Source organism: Ornithorhynchus anatinus, chromosome 11 (genome assembly GCF_004115215.2).
Source record: "Ornithorhynchus anatinus isolate Pmale09 chromosome 11, mOrnAna1.pri.v4, whole genome shotgun sequence".
NCBI classification, from domain to species: Eukaryota; Metazoa; Chordata; class Mammalia; order Monotremata; family Ornithorhynchidae; genus Ornithorhynchus; species Ornithorhynchus anatinus.
In genome coordinates, this window is record NC_041738.1 from 49831007 (window position 1) to 49851286 (window position 20280).

Genomic DNA, 20280 nt, shown 5'->3' on the forward strand with positions numbered 1-20280 from the left:
GTAGAATGTGGGTGAGAGGTCAGCAGGAAGATAGACAGGATCAAGGTACAGTGAGAGGGTTAGCATTAGAGGAATGAAGTGTGCAGGTTAGGTGAGGTAGGAGGGGGCAAGGTGATTAAGTGGTTTAAAGCCAATGGAGAAGAGTTTTTGTTTGATGCGGAGGTGGATTGACAACCACTGGAGATTCTCAAGGATTTGAGAAACACGGTCTGAAAATTTTAAAAGGAAAATGCTTCGGGCAGCAGAGTGGAATATGGACTGGAGTGGGGAGAGATGGGAATCAGGGAGGTCAGCAAGGAGGCTGATATAGTAATCAAGGTGGGTTAGGATAAGTGCTTGCATTAATGTGGTGATAGTTTGGATGGAGAGGAAGGGGCAGATTTTGGAGATGTAGAACTGACAGGATTTAGTGAGGACTTGATTATGTGGGTGGAACAAGTGAGAGGGGTCAAGGATAATGCCAAGGTTATGGGCTTGGAAGACAGGAAAGATGGTGCTGCTGTCTACAGTGATGCGAAAGTCAGTAGGAGGGCAGGGTTTGGGTAATAATAATAATAATGTTGGTATTTGTTAAGCGCTTACTATGTGCCGAGCACTGTTCTAAGCGCTGGGGTAGACATAGGGGAATCAGGTTGTCCCACGTGGGGCTCACAGTCTTAATCCCCATTTTACAGATGAGGAACTGAGGCACAGAGAAGTTAAGTGACTTGCCCACAGTCACACAGCCAACAAGTGGCAGAGCTGGGATTCGAACTCATGAGCCCTGACTCCAAAGCCCGTGCTCTTTCCACTGAGCCACGCTGCTTCTAATAATAGTAGTAATAATGATGGTACTTGTTAAGCGCTTACTATGTGCCAAGCACTGTTCTAAGCACTGGGATAGATACAAGGTAATCAGGTTGTCCCACCTGGGGCTCACAGTCTTAATCCCCATTTTACAGATGAGGTAACTGAGGCAGAGAGAGGTTAAATGAGTTGCCCAAAGTCACACAGCTGACAAGTGGTGGAGTTCTATTTCGAATATTTTAAGTTTGAGGTGAAGGGAGGACATCTAAGTAGAGATGTCCTGAAGGCAGGAGGAAATGAGAGACTGCAGAGAGGAGGAAAGATCAAGGATGGAGACGGAGATTTGGGTATCATCCACATAGAGGTGGTAGCTGAAGCTATCGAAACAAATTACTTCTGCAAGGGAGTGGGTGTAGATGGAGATTAGAAGGGGACCCAGAACTGAACCTTGAGGGACCCCCACAGTTAGGGGATGGGAGGCAGAGGAGAAGGCCGCAAAAGAGACTGAGAATGAACAACCAGAGCGATAGGAGGAGAACCAGGAGAGGACAGTGTCAGTGAAGCCAAGGTTAGATAATGTCTAGCAGATGGGAGTGGTTGACAGTGTCTAAGGCAGCTGAGCGGTGAAGGAGGATTAAGATGGAGTAGAGGTCACTTGGTTTGGCAAGAGGGAGCCCATTTGTAACCTTTGAGAGGGTGGTTTCTGTGGAGGGAAGGGGACAGAAGGCAGATTGGAGAGGGTCGAGGAGATAATTGGATGAGAGGAACTTGAGACAGCAGGTACAGACAACTCGCTCAAGGAGTATGGAAAGGAATGGTAGGAAGAAGACGGTGTGATAACTGGAGGAAGTCGTGGGGTCAAGGGAGGGTTTTTAGGATGGGGAGACATGAGCATGTTTGAAAGCAGTGTGGAAGAAGCCATTGGAGAGCTAACAGTTAAAGATGGCGGTCAGAGACGGGGGAAAGTGTTTTGATAAGGTGCGCAGGAAGGGGGTCAGATGAACAGGTGGAGGGAATGGATTTTGAGAGAAGGCAGGAGATCTCCTCTAGACATACTGCTGGGAAGGATAGGAGAATTGAAGAAGGGGCAGGAGGAGGGAGGGACTGGATAGGAGTAGAGGAGATTTTAGGGAGGTGACACCTGATAGTTTTAGTTTTTTCAATAAAGTAGGTAGCCAGGTCATTAGGGGTAAGGGATGGGGAGGCAGGGAGAGAGGGGGTTTGAGGAGGGAGTTAAACAACTTCAAAGTGGGTGAGGGGGCGAGATTGTACAGTGTCTAGAGATGATGAGATCAAACGTATGTCCAAGTTGGTCAGTGGGAGAGGTGGGGTGGAGCCGGAGGTCGGTGGAGTTGAGGAGTGACAGAACCTGGGGAGCAGAAGGATAGCCAGGAACAGCTATGTGGATATCAAAGTCCCCAAGGATCAATGTTGGGATGGAGAAAGAGAGAAGAAATTCATTCATTCATTCAAATCATTCAATCATATTTATTGAGCGCTTAATCTGTGCAGAGCACTGTACTAAGTGCTTGGATAGTACAATTCAGCAAAGAAAGGGATCAAAATGGTTCAAAACGTTGGAGCTGGGGTCTGGGGGGTGGTAGATAACTGTAAATAGTATCTGGAGCGGGTGGTAGAGGAGGATGATATGGGCTTCAAAGGGAAGGAAAGAGAGGGATGGGGGAGGTGGAATGCTATGAAAGCGGCACTGGGGAGTGAGAAGGAACCCAACTCCTCCCCCTTTCCCACTAAATCCTGGGGAGTGAGTGAAGATGAAGCTCCCTCATCTAGAGAGAGAAGTAGGGGAGACCGTAACATCTGGAGAGAACCGGGTTTCACTGATGGTGAGGAGGAGCAGTGATTGGATCAGGAAAAGGTCAAGGATGAAGGGAAGCTCTCCCATCATGATGCAGGGCTTCCACAGATAGCACTTGGTTGAAGCTGTGGCAGCGGGAGGGGAGTCTAGGGGAGAGGAGAGCGTGAGGGGTAGGGAGGGGTTGGATGGGAGTGAGCTATTCGGGGCTGGCCTGGGGGGGAGGGGAGGGAGGGGTGTCACTGGGATAGGATAACAGGGATGGGATGGGGGAGTGGGCTGGGGTGGTACAAAGGGTAGGAAGGATTGGATGGAGGCGGAGAAGAGGGTGTGCTGGGAAGGGCTGAATGGAGGGTGGGGACTGAAGGGTCACGGTTAGGTTAGAGAAGTTTAAGGATAGTAGGTGAGGTTGTAAACAGCAGTAACTGCTTGATCCGGTGTGAATTTAATTAATCCTGAGTGAATTGTTGAACTGTACGCAGGTGCTTGGGTCCTTAAGAGTGAAGAGGTGAGAGTTGAGGAGTAAACCCGAGGCTGGGTTGATGTGAAGGTAGGCAGCTGTTGATGTGTAAAAATCTGGGTCCTCATCACCCCTGCATCAATCAACCCCATCTGTTCTGTGTTCTCCAATGTGGATTCAGGCTGGGCTGCAGGGAAAGGGGGAAGAAGAGAAAATGGCCACTTCCTGGCATCGGAGGCTTCGTGGGTGGATGGTAGGCAATGGTTCTGATGGCCAATGACCTGCTCTGGTGGAGGCTGCTCAGCAGAGAGACCTTGGTGTCCTCAGGTAAGTCTCTGACCTGGGCGATGTTCAATGGTCTGGGATGGTTTCTGGCCTCACAGTGGAGAGATATCAGAGTCCTCTGGCTGGTCTTTGTCCGGGGTGATGTTTGATGGTCTGCATCTGTTTGTGGTCTCTCCACAAAGAGTTCTCAGTGTTCTCAGGTAGATCTCTGAACAGGGCAATGTTCGATGTCCACACAAGTCTGTGGCCTCTCAGTGGAGAGATTTCAGTGTCCTCAGGCAGGCCTCTGACCTGAGCAATGTTCAAAAATAAGAAATGAGAAAATGAGGCTCAGCGGAGGTTGAGACTTAGCCAGTGTTGCAGAGTGGGTAAGTGGCACCAGTGAGATTAGACCTGAGATCTTCTAACTCCCAGTAAATGTTTTTTCACTAAGACACACTGCCTCCTTACAAAAACTTGTTCAGTCATTCACTCGGCAGAATCCATGGAGCATCCACTGTAAGCAAAGTACTGTAGTAGGAATTAGGGAAAGTATAAAGATGAAGATGAGACCTGGTCCCTCAAGAAGCTCTCCATTTATTGAGGAAAACAAGATTAATACAAAGATGGAAATACAAATACCCCAAAATCAACACTGTTGGCATAAAATTAAAAATACAGTAAAATGCCATGTCATAAGTCAATATAGCACTCACTTCTTGACCGAAACCACACTGAGTGGGCAAAATATTTCTTCTGACACTGCACCTCAACCAGATAGACATACCCCACTGACAGACAGTTTCCTAATTCCCTTACAGCGTTCTACCTGAATGGCATAATGAAAACATATATTACAATATTTTCTGGTTAAACGAGTGCTTTGCTGGAGCTGAAGTGTTTGCTGAGAGCTAGAGGGGCTAGTTCTGGATTGATTCAAAGAGAAAATGGGTTGCTAACAGAATCCTGAAGGAAGAAAGGTATGTGGTTTAACAGGATGTTTCTTAAAGAATCAGAATCATGTTCTAATACTGCATTTCAAATTCCTCAGCATATAGATGCATAGGGTGAGATTGGACCTAATATACAATCCATTTTTACTCCATTAGGGATGGGAAAATGATGATTAAAGACCTTTCCAGTTTTGACACAGCCACCCATATCAGTGTGGAGTAACCTTAGGGTTCGATCAACTTCCCAAAGTAGCCAAATTCGTTTATTGCCTGAGCCCAGATCGTAAGGTTTAGAAACACTATGCAAAGATTACAACTGTTCTCTGCTCTTCTTTAGCATCTGAACAATTGCAGAGATTGTACCCACTGAGACCCAATGTGGTCTGAAGCCACATTAACAATCTGGAGGAATCTGGTCAGCAGTGTTTTAAGTAACAAGTCCAGAAAGACCCTGGCTTGGTTCTTTTACAAGGAACAGAGAAGCAGCAAGGTCTAGTGGAAAGAGCCCAGTTCTGGGACTTAGAGGACCCAGGTTCTAACGCTGGCTCTTCCATTTGTCTGTTGTGTGACCCTGGGTAAATCATTTAACTTCTCTGGGCCTCAGTTACCTCATCTGTAAAATGACAAGACTATGAGTTCCCATGTGGAATGTGTCCAACCTGATTATTTTATTATTTTATTTGCAGCTACTATTTGTAAGCTCGTTGTGGGCAGAGGATGTGTCTACCAACTCAGTTATTTTGTGCTCTCCAAATCAATCATTTGTATTTATTGAGTGCTTAATATGTGCAGAGCACTGTACTAAGCATTGGGAAGAGTACGATACTACAGAATTAGCAGACACTTCCAAGCACTTAGTACAAAGTGCTCAAAAAATCCAATTGATCGAATGGGTCCATATATACCAAGGTGTGCATAGAGTCCTTGGTTCGGTTTCAGTCTGCCCAGCTTTACATCTCTGACCTTGGCATCCCCCCTTTCACTGAACAAGTGTGATAAATTTCCATATGTTGTTATTTGGCAACTTGGTCTGTACGTTACTACATGTTTCGAAAAGCAGCCCTTTCATCGAGATTTTGAGTAACTGCAAGGTGTTGACAATGTACTGCTTGGTTGATTGTGAGTGTTTCTTTGATCTTTGAGTCATTCTCCTCAAACTAGACCGATACTGAATGCTCTGAGGGCCTTGAGAGCCTGTATTCTTCGTGGCTCCTAATAATGCTATTTTCTAAGCACTTACTGGGTGCAGAGTACTAAACTAAGCACTGGGAAAAAAAATACACCAATAGGAAGCTGGTGTGTGTGTGTGTGTGTGTGTGCGCGCAGGCACCGCGGCGGGGGGGCAATCACAATTTAAAAATAAGTAATGGAACCTCCTCTAGAAACACACATTATATTTTTCCATTGGTAATTTGGGTCGGCTGCTTTGTTAATGTCAAGAAGCTTGCCAGTATCATCATCATCATAACTGTGGTACAGAACTTTACCATATAACGACGTACGGAATATTCATCACACACGTTCAATGAAAGGGGGGATGCTAAGGTCAGAGATATAAAGCTGGGAAGAGTGAAACCAAACCAAGGAGTCTATACACCCCTAAAGAGTATATATGGACCCACTCAATTAATTAATTGGATTTTTTGAACATTTTGTATTAAGGGCTTAGGAATATGTTTTAAGTGCCAATCAATCAATCAGTGGTACTTATTGAGTGCTTACTGTGTGCAGAGCACTATACTAAGCACTTGGGAAAGTACGATGCAAAAGAGTTGGTAGACACAATGATTTAGAATCTAGACGAGGAGAAGGGCATTAATATAAATTATGGATAACCTGACTACACTTGTCTGCTCTGTGACCTCGAGCAAGCCATTTAACTTCTCTGTGCCTCAGTTACCTCATCTGTAAAATGGCAATTTAAGCCTGTGAGCCCCATGTGGGACATTGTTTACAATCTGATTAGCTTGTATCTAATCCAGGGCTTAATACGGTGCCTGACACAAAGTAAGTGCTTATCGAATACCATACATTCACGTGTGTGTGTGTGTGTGTGTTGTGAAGATGAGGGAGGGACTGAAGAGAGGTTCAAAATCCAACAAGGGAGTGGGAAAAGAGGAAATGAGGGCTTAGTTTGGGAAGGCCTCTTGGAGGAGATGGGATTTTAATAAGGCATTGAAGGTAGGGAGAGTATATGTCTGTCAGATATATAGAAGGGAGTTTCAAGTCAGAGGAAGGATGTGGATGAGGATCAGGGGTGAGATAGACGAGACTGAGGTATAGTAAGTAGGTTGTTCTTTTGTTTGTTTTTTTTTGTTTTTATGGTATTTAAGTGCTTACTATATTCCACGCACTGTACTAAGAATTTGAGTAGATACAAGGTAATCACGTTGAATAGAGCCCATGTCCCGCAAAGGGCTCACACTCTTAATCCCCATTTTACAGATGAGGTAAATGAGGCACAGAGAACTGAAGTGACTTGTCCAGGGTCACACAGCAGACATGTGTGGGGCTGGGAATAAAACCCAGGTCCTTCTGACTCCCAGGCCCATGCGTTTTTCTTAAGGCCATGCTGCTTGTCTTGAAAAGTTGGCATTGGAGGAGTGAAGTGTGTTGATTCTTTGTTATAGTAAGAAATCAGGGAGGTAACGTAGAAGAAGGTAAGGTGGTTGAGTGCTTTAAAGTCAATGGTTGGCAACGTCTGTTTGATGCAGAGGTGGATGGAGTTCTTGAATGGGGAGACAAGGACTGAATGATATTTTAGAAAACGATCTGGGCAACAGAGTGACATATGGGCTGCAGGGGGGAGAGACGGGGGGCAGGGAGGTCAGTGAAGAGGCTGATGCAGTAATCGAGGCGGGATGTAAGTGCTTGAATCAGTGGAGTAGCACTTTGAATGGAGAAGAAAGGGCAGATTTTAGAGACAATGTGAAGATAGAACTGACAGGATTAGGTGGCAGATTTAATATGTGATTGAATGAGTTATGGGTTGAGAATAGTCTTCTAATTTGGATGACTACATTTATGAAAATGTCATGTGGGATAGAATCGAAACGTCTGAAATTTAGATCGACTAACTCAATTGCTTACATGATCTATAAGTCTGCCCCTTTAGACCGTGAGCTCCTCGAGGTCAGGGAACGTGCCTATGTATTCTCCTGAAATATTCTCTCCCAGGGGTCTGATATGGTCCTTGGTACCGAGTAAGCATTCAATAAATACCAATGACTGGCTGATGGACTGAGTGATTCTATTTATTGCTATTGTTCTTGTCTGTCCGTCTCCCCCGATTAGACCGTAAGCCCGTCGAAGGGCAGGGAATGTCTCTATGTGTTACCAGTTTGTATATTCCAAGCGCTTAGTGCAGTGCTCTGCAGATAGTAAGCACTCAATAAATACTATTGAATGAATGAACCAACGTCACAAAACCATGGTGGCGGTTCCTTGTGAGTTAACGAAGACTGTTGGACTCTATGTTCCCGGTGGGCAGGGAATGTGTCCGCCAACTCTGTTATACTGTACTCTCTCAAGTGTTTAGTATAGTGCTTCTGCAAACGGTAAATGTTCAAAAAATATGATTGAGCTAGTGCTTCTTCCTGATAGTTTCAAATTGATTGTTTGGTTCTAATCCCTAGTTCTGCCATTTGTCCGCTGTGTGACCTAAATGTCACTTCACTTCTCTGTGCTCCAGTTATTTCATCTATAAAACGGGGCTCAAGACTGTGAGCCCCATGCGAGACAAGGACTGTGTCCAACCCAATTTGCTTGTATCCACCCCAGTGTTTAGTCCAGTGCCTGGCACATAGTAAGAGCTTAACAAATACCACAATTTTTTTGAGTGTCACAACATCTTTGCCCTTTTCCAATCTCCAGGCACTCCTCTACGAATTCTGAAAAGAAATGGATAAAAATCTATTATAACTTCTGAGGATCCTAGGCCCTACTTATTTGAATAGAGAAGCAGCGTGGCTCAGTGGAAAGAGCCCGGGCTTGGGAGTCAGAGAGGTCATGGGTTTGAATCCCAGCTCTGCCACTTGGCAGCTGTGTGACTGTGGGCAAGTCACTTCACTTCTCTGGGCCTCAGTTTCCTCATCCGTAAAATGGGAATTAACAGTGAGCCTCACATGGGACAACCTGATTACCCTGTATCTCCCCCAGCACTTAGAACAGTGCTCTGCACATAGTAAGTGCTTAACAAATACCAACATTATTATTATTACTATATAATCCATTATTTAGATCCAGGACTCGATTCCTTCCCTGAGCAAATTTGGTTTCCCAACCTCCTATCCCAAGCAGTAGTTTCTCTGGGCTATTAAACCCAGCTGATGTTTTTTACGAAGAGAGAAGAGACTAAACGATCCCATCCTATCCAGTCCTATTTCTGCCGCTGACCTGCTGCGTGTCTTTGGACAAGACACTTAACCTCTCTGGTTCTCAGTTCCCTCATCATAAAACCAAGGCTAAGAAACCTGTTCTCTCTTACAACTTGGATTGTGAGCTCTATGTGGGTTGGGTACCTTATGTGATCTGATTATCTTGTTGTACCCTACAATGTCAGCACTCAGTAAATGTCATTGCTAATTACTAGGTTTGGACTAATTATACTGATAATAATGATGGTATTTGTTTAGCACTTACTATGTGCCAGGCACTGTACTAAGTGCTGAGGTGGACGCAAGCAAATCGAGTTAGACACAGTCCTTGTCCCTCGTGGGGCACACAGTCTTAATTCCCATTTTACAGATGAGGTGAGTCCTCCAGAAGCAAAGTGACTTGCCCAAGGTCACAGAGCAGACAAGTAGCAGAGCTGGGATTAGAGCCCATGACTTCTGACTCCCAGGCTTGTGCTCTATCCACTCTACTAAGCTGCTTCCTATCCCAGTTGGATCAATCAATCATGGTATTTATAGGACACCATTTGTGCAGCAGAGCATTGTACTAAGCACATGGGAGAGTACAACACAACAGAGTTGACGGGCAAGTTCCCTGCCCACAAAGAGTTTACAGTCTAGAGGGGGAGACAGATATTAATATAAATGAATTACGGTGGTGCACATCAGGGCTGTGGGGCTGAGGGTGGGGTGATTATCCAATGCTAAAAGGGTACAGATCCAAGTGTGTGAGTGATGCAGAAGAGAGAGGGAATAGGGGGAAAGAGGGCTTAATAGGGGACGGATACACAAATTCCCATGAGAGCTGGACTCCACGTGGAATTACCAGAACCAAAATGCTCTTGTAAGGGGGAATTCAGGAAAATAAGTTCATCTGACTTCTCCCAGGGCAGAACTCATGGGCAAGACTTCATTTTCCTTTCTGCCCTCCAGAAAAGTGCACATTACCCTATCATTCAGCAGGCCTTTGCCTGATTTCTTTTTATCAATCAGTAATATTTACTGAGGACTTACTGTGTGCAGAGCACTGTACTAAATACTTGGGAGAGTACAATATGACAGTGTTGGTAGACACATTCCCTGCCGACAACGGGCTTACAGTCAGACAGGAATATAAATAAATTACAGAGAAGTACATCAGTGCTGCGGGGCTGAGGGAGGGCTGAATAAAGGGAGCAAATCTAAGTGCAAGGGTGACGCAGAAGGGAGTGAGAGAAGAGGAAATGAAGGCTCAGTCAGGGAAGGCCCCTTGGAGGAGATGCCCTTTCAATAGGACTTTGAAGGTAGGGCGAGTAATCGAGTGTGGGATATGATAATAATAATAATAATGTTGGTATTTGTTAAGCACTTACTACGAGCACTGTTCTAAGCGCTGGGGGAGATACAGGGTAATCAGGTTGTCCCACGTGAGGCTCACAGTTAATCCCCATTTTACAGATGAGGTAACTGAGGCACAGAGAAGTTAAGTGACTTGCCCACAGTCAAACAGCTGTCAAGTGGCAGAGCTGGGATTCGAACTCATGACCTCTGACTCCCAAGCCCATGCTCTTTCCACTGAGCCACGCTGCTTCTCGAAGAGGGAGGGTGTTTCAGGACACACACAGGACATGGGCGAGAGGTCAGAGGTAAGATAGACAAGATCCAGGTACAGTGACTAGGTTGGCAATACAGGAGTGCAGCGTGTTGACTGGGTTGTAGTAGGAGAATAGCTTAGCAAGGTAAGGTAGGAGGGGGTAAGGTGATTAGGTCTTTTAAGGCCGACGTTAAGGAGTTTCCGTTTGATGTGGAGGTGGATGGGCAACCACTGCAGGTTCTTGAGGAGTGGGGAAACATGGACTGAACATTTTGTATAAAAATGATCCGGGCAGCAGAGCGAAGTAAGGATCGGAGTCGAGAGAGACAGGAGGCCGGGGGGTCAGCAAGGAGGCTGTGATAGTAATCACTTATATTAATAGTAATCAATTGTAATAGTAATCAAATTAGGATAAGATCAGGGTTTGGGGATTAACACGGTAGCAGTTTGGATGAAGAGGAAAGGGTGGATTTTAGTTATGTTACGAAGGTTGTACTGACAGGATTTTGTGACCGACTGAATACGTCGGGTTTTAGGTAAATCCTATCCTGTGGGTGAGTCAGTGAATTTCCGAGCTGGGTGATTTTGCCACGATGACGAGAAGATGAATGAAGATCAGAAGAGCAAACCTATAGGACAAAATATTAATAACACTGGAGTGAATAAGGACCGGAGATGAGTGTATGTTTCATAGATTTGACTGATTTTGAAAGGAAAATTTTAGCTGGTTAACAGATGAAACTTAAAAACTGGCCTATGGTACACTAACAATTGACAAAGGAAAATAGACTTTGTGCCAACAGCTCCTGGCATTCTCTACTGAAGCATCATAGTGAATCTTATCTTTATTGACATATTCCTTGAAATTTGCTATTTGTTAAAGGGATAAAAATTAAATCTAGAAAAAAACTTTGAGAGCATAGCACCATCAAAGAACTGAGAACTTTGATTATTCATTATCTATGCCCCACGTTCATGCACATCTTAGGACTGGTATTTGTGTCTATTTATGCATATAGTTCACGCATTCTACACATAACTCCTTCTTTCACCCCATTTGCATTTAGAATACTATTTCAACAATCAGTTCATAATCTTGCTCATGGTGAAAACTTTTGTCATCTATCTTTAAATGTAGAATGGCACAGATGATCACAGAAACACTGAAGAAATCAGGGTCCCTGTCTGCTATCCTGAGAGACTCCATTAAAGCTTAGGACTGCAAGGATCATTATTATTATCATTATGGTACTTGTTAAGCACTTACTATGTGCCAAGCACTGTACTAAGTGCTGGGGTAAGTACAAGATGATTAGGTTGTAAGCAGTGGAGGATAGGCATTAGATAAACTCCATCCCTTTAATGTCTTTCCCAGTTAATAGACATTTATTTCAGCATCTTTTAAAGGACATTTTTAAAGGTATTATCAACTGTTTTTTAATTGAAAAATATATAAGGTACCAGTACTCTGTAAACTTTCAACTCTTCGAAGGCAGGGACCATATCTTTGTGAGACAAAGTTTCTACAAGACAGAGAACATGTTTACCAACTGCACTGTTACTCTCTCAAGCATTTAGTACAGTGCTCTACACACAAGCACCCCCAAAATACCACTGATTGAATGATTTTTCATTTTATTTAGCAACAAGTACCAGGTTCTCACTATGGCAAAGTGGAGGGCAAAATTTAACATCGCTTTTGAAAAGTATTTTCAAAACTATACTGAATGTCACAAAGATTATTTTTATTCTTGCCTACTAAACAATGGTATTTATTTATTTTTTGTGCAGCGCACAGTACTAAGCACTTGGGAGAGCATAACACAACAGAGTTGGTAGACACACTCCCTGCCCTCAAGGATCTTACAGTCTAGAGGGGGAGACAGATATTATTAATAATAATAATAATGATGACGATGGTATTTAAGCGCTTACTAGGTGCCAAGCACTGTTCTTACAAGGTAAGTAGCCTGTCCCACGTGGGGCTCATTCATTCATTCAATAGTATTTATTGAGCACTTACTATGTGCAGAGCACTGTACTAAGCATTTGGAATGTACAAATTGGCAACAGATAGAGACAGTCCCTGCCCAGTCTAATCGGGAGAGACAGACAAAAACAATAGCAATAAATAGAATCAAGGGGATGTACATCTCATTAACAAAATAAATAGGGTAATAAAAATATATACAAATGAGTGGATGAGCACAGTGCTGAGGGGAGGGGAAGGGAGAGGGGGAGGAGCAGAGGAAAAGCGGGGGGGAAGGGGCCTTAGCTGAGGGGAGGTGAAGGGGGGTAGAGGGGAAGCAGAGGGAGCAGAGGGAAAAGGGGAAGCTCAGTCTGGGAAGGCCTCTTGGAGGAGGTGAGCTCTCAGTAGGGCTTTGAAGAGGGGAAGAGAATTAGTTTGGAGGAGGTGAGGAGGGAGGACATTCCAGGACAGCGGGAGGACGTGGCCCAGGGGTCGATGGCGGGATAGGCGAGAATGGGGAATGGTGAGGAGGTGGGTGGCAGAGGAGCGGAGCGTGCGGGGTGGGGAGTAGAAAGAGAGAAGGGAGGAGAGGTAGGAGGGGGCAAGGGGATGGAGAGCCTTGTAGCCTAGAGTGAGAAGTTTTAGTTTAGTGCAGCGGTCGATAGGCAACCACCACTGGAGGTTTTTAAGAAGGGGAGTGACAGGCCCAGAGTGTTTCTGCAGGAAGATGAGCTGGGCAGCGGAATGAAGAATAGACTGGAGCGGGGAGAGACAGGAGGAAGGGAGATCAGAGAGCAGACTGACACAATAATCCAGCCAGGATATTATGAGAGCCTGTACCAGTAAGATAGCCGTTTGGATGGAGAGGAAAGGGCGGATCTTGGCGATATTATAAAAGTGAGACTGGCAGGCCTCGGTGACGGATTGGATGTGTGGGGTGAATGGGAGAGCAGAGTCAAAGATGACACCAAGTTTGCGGGCTTGAGAGACGGGAAGGTTGGTCGTAACATCCACGGTGATAGGGAAGTCAGGGAGAGGACAGGGCTTGGGAGGGAAGATAAGGAGCTCAGTTTTGGACATGTTGAGTTTTAGATGGCAGGCAGACATCCAGGTAGAGACGTCCCAGAGGCAGGAGGAGATACGAGCCTGAAGGGAGGGGGAGAGGACGGGGCAGAGATGTAGATTTGTGTGTCATCTGCATAGAACTGATAGTTGAAGCCGTGAGTGCGGATGAGTTCACCGAGGAAGTGAGTGTAGATGGAGAACAGAAGAGGGCCAAGAACTGACCCTTGAGGAACCCCAAAAGTTAGAGGATGGGAGGGGGAGGAGGAGCCTGCGAAGGAGACCGAGAATGAACGGCCAGAAAGATAAGAGAACACCCATTTTACAGATGAGGTAACTGAGGCACAGAGAATTTAAGTGGCTTGTCCAAGGTCACACAGCAGACAAGGGCAGAGCCGGGATTAGAACCCACTTCCTCTGACTCCAAGTCCCAGCTCATTCCACTAAGCCACGCTGCTTCCAAACTATGGTGGTGTACATAGGTGTGGTGGGACAGATTGGGGTGAATCCCAAGTGTCCAATTAATAGACAAGTGTCCAAGGGGTACAGATGCTGTTCTTCATCACTCAAGTCAGTTGCATATTAGATTTTTAAATAAAGGTTAAACTGTCGACTCAACTTGCAGGTCTTTCCCCCAATGTCGCCTGCTCTCTTACTAGGGATTTGAACCCAGACTTTAGACAAGACCTGTTTTCTAATTCAGGATGATCCAGGCAGGGAACGTGTCTGCTAATTCTGTTGTACTGTACTCTCCCAAGCACTTAATACAGAGCTCTGCACTTAGTACAGTGCTCTGCACATAGTAAGCGCTCAATAAATACTATTGAATGAATGAATAGTAAGCCCTCAGTGAATGCAAAGGATTGATTGATTGATGGATCCCTTTGATACCATTCCTATCTCACGGGATGTCAGCATCCTGGTTCAACCTCGTGCCACCTGCAAATGGAACGAGAATATTTTCAGTTCCCTCGTTCTCACGCAGAGTAGCTTAGTGGAAAGAGCACGGGAATGGGAGTCGGAGGACCTGGCTTCTAATTCCGGCCTTGCTAACTGCCTGCTGTGTGACTGCAGGAAAGTCACTTATCTGGGCTTCAGTTCCTCGTCTGTAAAATGGGGATTTAATACCACTACTCCCTCTCACAAAGACTGTGAGCCTCATGTCGAACAGACACTGTGTCCAAGCTGAATACCCCAGCACTTATTACAGTGCTTGGCGCATAGTAAACAGTTAACATATACCATCGTCATCATCACTGGGCAGGCCCTTGATAAAGTTACAATGTAAATTTTCAAGTCCCATAAAGGATTTCAGTTCTGAGTTCCTCAATTATCCCCGCTCATCCCGCACAGTCCTGGGATGATGAGGGTGATCACCCCCACAGCTATTTCGAGCAGGGCTCCCAACTCTGGAATTTCCCATCGAGCACAGAAAAGGCCTCAGATGGTGACTTTCTGACCTGTTGGCTTTTTGAAGCTCGTTCTCTCCCGGCCTCATCCTCCCTTTCTAAAACCCTCGCCCCCTTATCATCCCTTCTGCACGTACAGCCAGATCGAGCCAATCCCCAAAGTGACGATGAGCCTCCCTCTTCTAGAAGAAGAACTCTAGGGGCGCCGATTCAGCTGTGCATCCAGCTGGGGGAGGCAGGAATCCTGGGCCCCCCTTCCCGCTCAGGCTGTTGTCGGGGTGAGAAGTCGTGGAAGGCCAGGACACGGCCCAGAGTCTTTGCCCTCTTCTCGGGAGAAACCTTTCTTCTCCCCCTCAGTGGTGGGGACGGACACGTGGACGCAAGGTTCCTGGGGCAGACCCTCGGGGGTGGCAGCAGACATCTGGACACGGGCTTCCTTGGGCAGGCCCTCGGGGCCGAGGGCAGATGTGAACACATTGAGGGCAGGGGACGTGTCTGTTTATTGTTGTAGTGTACTCTCCCAAGAGCTTAGTACAGTGTACTGCACATAGTAAGCGCTCAATAAGTACAACTGAATGAATGAACGAATGAATTATTGACAAGGAGTTGTTGCAATGGGCTTTCAGGTGCAGGGGGAAATGGCACATGTCTCTGCCCGGGTCAATGGCCGATAAAATCGACTTGATGTCGAGGACGGGTCTCTTGAAAGCGGATCCTTAGAAAGATGGAAGTTTTCTCCTCCTGGAAAATGTCTGGGCAAAGGATGAGTGGCAACATGGCTTCCTGTTGGGAAACGGGCAGTGGGAGCAGTGGGTTCGGTTCACAGAAGGCGGCGGGCGTGGAAGCGGCGGATGGGGAAAGAAGGCAGAGCGGCGTCCGCTCTGGGGAGGCGGGCCGGGGCCTCTGCAATATAAAAGTCCCCAAACCGAGCCCACGCCCTCACCCACACCCTCCACCTGAAGCTCTTGAGTCCGGACAAGCTCCTGTGACAAGATGAGCCCGCCATTCGCTGGCTAGGCTCGGAAACCGGTCCGAGCGGAGGAGCCCCGAGCGGGCCGGCCCACAGCTCACGGGGGCAGGGAGGGCAATCCGGGGGGTGGACCTCGCCCCCCGTTCCTGACATCCGACAGCCAGGCAGACTAAAGCCCCAACCTCGGCAGAAGTTGGGGAGGCGGGGGGAAAGACGGAAGCCACTTCCACCGCGTTTAGATGATTATGCAGGGTCTTACCAAGAACTGTTGGCCCAGAGCCGGAAGCTGCCTGAACACTGCTCTCTTCAAGAATTGCTCAACTTATCTGTTTTTCTGTTGATAGATTTGGTCAGGGAACGTATCTAACAACTGTTCTATAGTCTACTCTTCCAGGTGCTTAGTAGAGTGCTGTGCACACAGTAAGCGCTCAATAAATACAACCGACTGGTTGAATAAATTGTGGAATTTTGACCTGTTTTTTGCTATTAACCGTGACCTGCTCTCATCACTGCCGACGTCAATCTTCTGCTCACCAAACCCCCCGCCCCAACCCACCCCTAATGCCTGGAACTCCCTCCCCGAACCTATCTGATAGACTGCAGAGGTAGGAATCAGAGCCCTTCTGAAATCATGTCCCCTTCCAGGCCGCCTTCCTCCTCTACTTTCTCATTTCTCCCGCTTATGTCCCCATCTACTGCCTGTTCAACACACCTGCACCAACAATTCAATACATCTTCCAGGAGCACCTGTGTATTTATTCATTCACTCATTCAATCGAATTTATTGAGCACTTACCGTGTGCAGAGCCCTGTGCTAAGCCCTTGGGAGAGTACATTTCAACAATAAACAGTGACGTTCCATGACCACAACGAGCTTACGGTCTTTGAATAACTCTTCTCCCTCCTACTTAGACTGTGAGGCCCACTTGGGACATGGCCTGCGTCCAACCTGACTAGCTTGTCTCCACCCTGGTGCTTAGTACAGGAGCTGGCACAAAATAAGAGCTTTACAAATACCATTTAGAAAAAAAAGCGGCCAAGACACGACGCGAGAGTAGAGGAAGGCGGCCTGGGGGACGGGAGCTCTGCAGAACCAACCTCCTCCACCCAGGAACAGCCTCCAGCCTTCCGCCAGCTCACCCAAGGGCCGGTTCTGCGTGTTCAGATCCCGCAGCACCATCCGCAGCTCACCAGATTTCTTTTGGCCCACCACGGTCTGGCCGCCATTACACATCTTACCAGCCCTATTACTGCAGCACTGACTCCCATATATGTCCCTTTCCCTGCTATCCATAATTTTCTTTTAATGGCTGTCGCCCCAGCTAGAGTGGAAGCCCCTTGAGGGCAGGGATCATGCCTTCTGACTCTATTGTACTCTCCCAAGCGCTTAGTACCTGATCTGCACACAGTAGGAACTCAATTAATACAATTGATTTGGTCTTCCAATCGATTAATCAATCAATTGCATTTATAGAGCACTTAATGTGTGCAGAGGACTGTACTAAGAGCTTGGGTCAGTACACTATAACAGCATTAATATACCTGTTCCCTGCCCACAAGATGCTTACAGTCTAGAGGACTTCCCCAGCTCGGCCTTTATTTCCTTTTGTCCCGTTCCTTTCTGAATCATCCTTGCATGGATTTATGCCCCTTAATGACCACCACCTTCACCCCACAGCACTTACGTATATATTCATAATTTATTTCTTCATATTACTCTCTCCCCCTCTAGATGGTATCCTTGTGGATAGAGAACGTCTACCGTTATATTTTACTCTCCCAAGCGCTCGGTATAGTGCTCTGCACCCAGTAAGAGCTCAATAAATATGATTGTTTGATTATGCTCTTACTGTTCCATGTGCCTGTCTTTTCCACTTAGATTGCAAGCCAGGGACAGACCAGCGATGGCATTTTAATTTCCACATCATTACTCCAGCACTTAGGACAGGGTCTTCCACGCTGTGAATGCAAGTATAAAAAAAGGTCGCTGTTCCCAAGCCCAGATTCCCCAATCTCTAACCCTTTCTGCCTAGCCCTACTCTCTGACCTCAGCCCCACAGCACTTTTGTGCATAACTGTAAATTATTTCTTTCATATTAACATCTGTCTCCCCATATAGGGTGTAAGCTCGTCGTGAGCAGTGAAAGTGACTACCAACTCTGTTGTGTTGTACGCTCCCAGAAGCTTAGTACAGTACTTGTAAACAGTAAGCCCTCAGTAAATGCCGCCGATTGATCGGTTTATTTTGAGTTACTTTAGAGAGTGGGCAAATGTCCCCTGGCATGGCTCGATCGATAACTATTGGACAAGCCTGTCAAGGGGAAAACCAGCATCAACTTGTAAATATTTTGCAAAAATCTATGTTGAACGTAAGAGACCAAATACTATCTGGCTCATTTGCCAGGGAATGAGAAAGGGATTTGTTCCTTATATTTTGGTCACATTTCAGCCCGGAAGATCTGAATATCGGTTGATAGAGCTAGCACATCTTCGGTTTTGTTTGGCTTTACAGGGTTTCTTTGGGGTTGGTCCCTGACTGATCTAAAGGTTCTGAGAACTTGTGGGAACCGGCGTGGCCTAGTGGAAAGAGCTTGGGGCCTAAGAAGCCAGATGACCTGTGTTCTAATTCCAGTTCTGCCGCTTGTCTGCTGTGTAACCTTAGCCACGTCACTCTACTTCTCTGTGCCTCAGTCACCTCATCTGTAAAATGGGGATGAAGACTGGGAGCCCCAGGTGGGACAGGGACTGTGTCCAACCCAATTACCTTGTATCTACCCCAGCACTTAGTACAGTGCCTGGCAGATAGAGCTTAACAAATACCACAATCATCATTATTATTAGAGGGACCTCTCAAATGCAAATTTATCCAAATCTTTTTTCAAAAAAAGGAGTGTTACCTAGTGGAAGGAGCATGGGCCTGGGAACCAGAGAAGCTGGGTTCTAATCCCAGCTCTGCCACTTGCCTGTTCTGGGCCTCAATTTCCTCCCCTACAAAATAAAAATTAAGTACCCGTTCTCCTTCTCAGACTGTGTCTGATCTCCTTGACCTCCACATCAAACAAAAACCCCTCACCATTGACTTCAAAGCACTCAATCATCTTACCCCCTCTTACCTCACCTCACTACTCTCCTACTACAACCCAGCCTGCACACTTGGCTCCTCTAATGCCAATCTTCTCACTATTCCTCGATTTCGTCTATCTCACTGCTGACCCCTCACCCATGTCCTGCCTCTGGCCCGGAACACCTTCCCTCCTCAAATCCGACAATTACCCTCCCCCCTTCAATGCCTTATTGAAGGCCCATCTCCCCCAAGAATCCTTCCCTGACTAGGCGCCCCCCTTTCCTCTTCTCCCACTCCATGGTTTGCTCCCTTTATTCTCCCCCAATCCCAGCCCTACAGCACTTATGTACACATCTGTAATTTGTTTATATTAACGTCTCTCTCTCCTTCTCTAGACTGTAAGCTTATTGTGGGCAAGGGATGTGTCTGTTTATTGTTCTCTCTCAAGTGCTTAGTACAGAACACTGCACACGGTAAGCATTTAAAATGATTGATTGAATGTGGAAGGACTGTACCCAACGTGATTACTTTGTACCTGCCCCAGTGCTTTGAACAGTTCTTGGCACATAGTGAGCGCTTAACAAATACCACAATAATTATTATTGTCAGTTTGTGTTTGAGAGGTCCCTCTAGGGTAAGAAAAATTAGGATGGGGATCAGTTCCAGAACTGTTACTCTCTGGAAGGACAGAAGCCACTATCTTACCTGGTGAAGGTCCCAACTCTCGAGGGGCAGATTTGGAAACCAGAAAGATGGCTCGGGCCAGCTTTTAATGGAGACAGTTCATTTAACTCAGCTCACCTCCCCTCCAGGCAACTCTGACATACATCGGGGTCCAAAAGTCAAAGGCTTTCCACTCATGACCCTGAAATACCCCTCCAGCTAACTTGGCTGTCACCTGATTGCTCCATTATGTTTGATATGCCCTGACCTCACCTCAGAGCACAGAAACTTCATAACAATAATGATGGTATTTGTTAAGCGCTTACTATGTGCCAGTCACTGTACTAAGCGCTGGGGAGGATACAGGCAAATCGAATTGGACACAGTCCTCCTCCCATGTGCAGCTCACAGTCTCAATCCCCATTTTATAGATAAGGTAACTGAGGCACAGAGAAGTGAGTTGGTCATCGTCATAGAGCAGAAAAGTGGCGGAGTCAGGATTAGAACCTATGACCCGACTCCCAGGCCCGTGCTCTATCTATTAGGCCACGCTGTTTCATTCCATTTACTCTGGCACTTCGCAATCCATCACGTAACAACTTGCCTCCTGATTCACAAATCAACCTGGAGTCCCGCAGGTGAGTATGGGCCTATGTGCTCGGGTCCTTTGGTCCATATGGCCGGGAAAAATTAAAATGAGATGAGGGACTTAAGAAAACCAAGGGCAAAGTTCACAAGAAATGTGATCCAAGTCACTGCAAGGAAGTGGTGGGAGAAGGCCTGGCGGAAAGGGGCAGGCAGGTCATTCGACAATTCATCCATTCATTCAACTGTACTTGCTGAGCACTTACTGTGTGCAAAACACCATACTAAGCACTTGGGAGAGTACGATACAACAAT